At 40.2% G+C, this 4056-nt stretch overlaps 1 pseudogene; it reads left to right on the top strand.

Annotated features, from left to right (window-relative positions):
* Positions 1–1883: 1883 nt before the first annotated feature.
* Positions 1884–3203, top strand: LOC148201997 (uncharacterized; annotated as a pseudogene).
* The last annotated feature ends 853 nt before the right edge of the window (positions 3204–4056 follow it).

Below are 4056 nucleotides of genomic sequence, written 5' to 3'. Positions count from 1 at the left end.
CACAGTGCAGCAAAGATAAAAAAAACATACGGCCCTTGGACAACTAAGCATCAGCAAAATATATGAAGTGATAAAAGGTGGGAACAACCACTGAAGGGAATATTATCTTCACTGAAAAGCTCGATAGAGGAAAAAGAGAGGGGGCCTTCATCATTTAACTAAGTGAAGAAAGTTGAAAGAGGGAGCATAGACGACCATACGGGGCTACTGGGAGTCTGGACACTACTCTTAGTTACAGAACTCACGGCCATACACACACTCTCTGAGTTTTTGGTTTTGAACTTTTGACTTTGAACGCTTTTCTTGGAGGGGCTGGAGGTTCTGATTCTACTCTGCTGTTTTGGACGCTACTCTGCTTGTTGGAATTCTCTGCAGAAAAACAAACTGGTTGGAGGGCAAGGACTGGAGTTGAAGTCACGGCTGCTGGAAGAGAAGAGCTTCTGGTTTAGTTTCTATGTGAGCACAATGGAATGGAGCTTAGCTTGAATAGGTTTTGTTCGTATCTTTAGTGCTTAAACCAAGAATCATGTGATTATTTTTCTACACGATGGAAAGCATTAATTGAAGTAGCCTTGTTCATTTGTTGTTATGCTTTCATCAAATGCCATTTTACTTTGAATTGCACTCGTTTGTTTCTTGCGTCTTTATTTTATTCCATGAGCTTTGTCACTTCTACACGGCTGCACTCTAATGGAAAGAGTATAATATTTGTTCAATTATTTAAGGGAGGAATAAGTCTTTGGTTTTGCTAGAGTAAAGTATAATATGTGTAGGAAGGGGTCGCGACATTTTGCATGAAAAGCACATATCATTCTTTAAAAAAATCAGAAAAACATTGTCTAGAAGCATGCCATATGAGGTGATGTATAAAAAACTGAAGGTGGTAACTAAATTGAAGTATGTGTGACGGTTTTGGAAAGGAAAAGGAAGTGGGGTCTTGGCTTTAAATATTGCATGGTTTCTATTCCCTTTCTTAGAGTAATCCACGGTTTTGGGGAGAGAATATTTTAATCATTTGAGAAGCTCATGGTGTAGCACGTTAATAGGTAAGGTTCCATTTGTTTATTCTATTTCTTTCTTTGGATGTAAAACTTGTTGATTAGATGAGGGTAGGTAGTGGAAGTGGTGATTCACGGCTGGAAGAAAAGAGAATTGTCTTTCTTGTTTGAGATTGAAGAAGTGATTAGATGTGGTATGTGTACGGTGATAATTTGGAGAGAAGAAGTTTTATTCATATGCTTTGAAGAATGAAGCACATGCATAGGTGCCGGTTGGTGTGCTCGGGAATTGCTTAAGAGTAGAAGGGAGAATTATTTTGGATGAGAATAAGAAGGTATGCACGGATGGAGCCCCTTCTTCTTTCTTTACTGCACCGAGGAAGAATACATCCCAATTGAAGCGTGATTGAGTTTTGGTGCATTCCAATTACCAACTTCCGCATTTCTTGCTTAATTATGTGTGTATGAGTTGGCTCCTACTTGCGTTTATGGAATTGTCAGTTTGATACGGTTTGTTGCATGTTTAATTTGTTCTAAGCAATTTTCATTTTAATGTTTTTAGTCATATTAGGTTATGTTTGATTTTAAATTTTAATTTTTCCGTACCAAAAACAAAACAACCTTTTGAAACCCCCCCTTTCGTGTGTGATTTGAGACTGAACCGCAATATTAGTCCTTGAGAGACGACCTAGGAGTCACTTCCTTGTATCTATACTGCATTATTTTCTTGTGTCTGTATTGTGTGATTTGTGTTTTGTTGAGATTATGATAGTTTCGTTTTGCTATCTTGTGTTTATTTCTGTGGTTTGAATATTTTTTTTTTATTTTTTTTATTTTATTTTTTGTGCTATTGTTTCATGATTATAGGGTGTCGTGATTTAGTGCATGGCTAGAGGAAATCCTGGATTCCTACCACCCTTTGACCCTGAGATTGATAGGACGTTTCGTAGGTTAGTTAGGCATTCTAGGAATTTGTCTTTAGAGTCTGTTTTTGAACCTGTTCCATTAGATATTGTGCATCCCACTGCTGAGTACTTGTTGCATACTACATCTACTGCATCTGTTGCATCTGTACTTGATTCTGATTCTGATTCTGTTGTTTTTCACACTGAGAACAATATGGCACAACCTCCACCTCGTGAGAGGACTTTTAGGGCGATGGCTGCACCTGATTTCGATATTGAAAGCTTGTGCATCCAATATCCTGATGAGGACGTTCCGTATGTTCTCAAGACTGGACTGATCCATTTGTTGCCCAAGTTTCATGGTCTTACAGGTGCGAGTCCACATAAGCATTTGAAGGAATTCTTGGTTGTCTGTTCCAGTATGAAACCGCATGATGTTCCTGAAGAGCACATCTTCTTGAAGGCATTCCTTCATTCATTGGAAAATGTCGCTATGGATTAGTTGTATAGTTTAGCACCGAGATCCATTGCTAGCTGGGATGATCTGAAGAGGCTGTTCTTGGAGAAATTTTTCCCAGCATCCCGGACCACAGCTATCAGGAAAGACATAACTGGGATTAGACAGCTTAGTGGAGAGAACTTGTACGAATATTGGGAGAGATTCAAGACACTTTGTGCTAGCTGCCCCCACCATCAGATACCTGAACAACTCCTCATCCAGTATTTCTATGAGGGTTTGAACAACATGGATCGGGGTATGATCGATGCTGGAGACATCACACCTACTGAGGCCAGACCATTGATTGAGAAGATGGCCTCCAACTCCCAGCAGTTTAGCAACAAGAATGATGCCATTGTGGTGAAGGGCGTACAAGATGTTGCCCAGTCTTTATCAGCGGTTGAAAGCAAGTTAGAAGGCCAGATTAACTCTCTTACGAAGATGGTGACACAGTTGACTGCCAACCAGAGATCGGCATCTCCATCTGCATCTGTTGCACGACTATGTGCTATTTGTCCTTCCAGTGACCACTATACAGATGCATGTCCTTCTTTGCAACATCATGCTGCCTCTGATGCGCCTCAGGCTTATACTACAAACATCTACAACAACAAGCATCCACAATAGCAAAATCATGACTTGTCCAGCAACAGGTACAACCCAGGATGGAGGAATCACCCCAATCTTAGATGGAACAATGCGCCACAGCAACAGCAGCAGGCGCCACCTTTCCAGAATGCTGGAGCACCTAACAGATATGTGCCTCCACCCATGCAACAACACCAAAGGCAACAACAATAGCAACAGCAAGAGGCACATGCCCAACCACCTGCCCAACCTTTCACTTCGTCTGAACCTTCATTGGAAGAGTTAGTGAGACAGATGACCATGCAAAACCTGTAGTTTCAGAAAGATAACATGCAGTTTCAGCAGGAGACTAGAGCTTCCATACAGAGTCTCACTAACCAGATGGGTCAGATGGCTACTCAGATGAACCAGGTGTAGTCTCAGAATTCTGATAAGTTACCATCCTAGACTGTGCATAATTCAAGGAACGTAAGTGCCATAACCCTCAGATCAGGGAAGCAGATTGTTGTGCCTTCAGAGCCCGCTTCTACACTGATACTCGTGCCTGCTACATCGCACAGAAAGGAGGACCAGGCTGGTCCAAGCAGGACATTTGAGATTTGAGCCACTTAATTTTCTTTCTTGTGTGTGATATGTATCTTGAATGCTTGCACATATGCCTTGGCTTGATTCTTTTTGATATACTTGATTGATATGCATGTTCAGATGTGATAAAGGCATTTTTTTTTTCTTGAGCCTCTTTAGCCAAATAAGCCTACCCTGTTATTATCCTTTGATAACCCCTTTGAGCCTATACTTTCCACTTTTCTTTGTGATTGAAGCTCATACACTGATCCTAAGTGAAAAACAAATGATTACCTTAACCTTAGGAAAAGTCTGGAGCTATAGAAGTATTTTGTGAATAAGTGTGGTCTCCTTGGGAATTCTGATGAATTGGCTAGTTGGTTCCTCATCATGTTTTGAAATGATAATTTATATCCTGTTATGTGATAAAAAAATAAAGAAGAAAAAAAGAAGAAGAAAGAAGACAGGATAAAAAAAAAATGATGATGAGAAAAAGAGAAAA

This window comes from Vigna umbellata, chromosome 3 (assembly GCF_029865625.1).
Source record: "Vigna umbellata cultivar VRB3 chromosome 3, Vumbellata_1.0, whole genome shotgun sequence".
Lineage (NCBI taxonomy): Eukaryota > Viridiplantae > Streptophyta > Magnoliopsida > Fabales > Fabaceae > Vigna > Vigna umbellata.
This window is presented reverse-complemented; position numbering and strand designations above follow the sequence as displayed.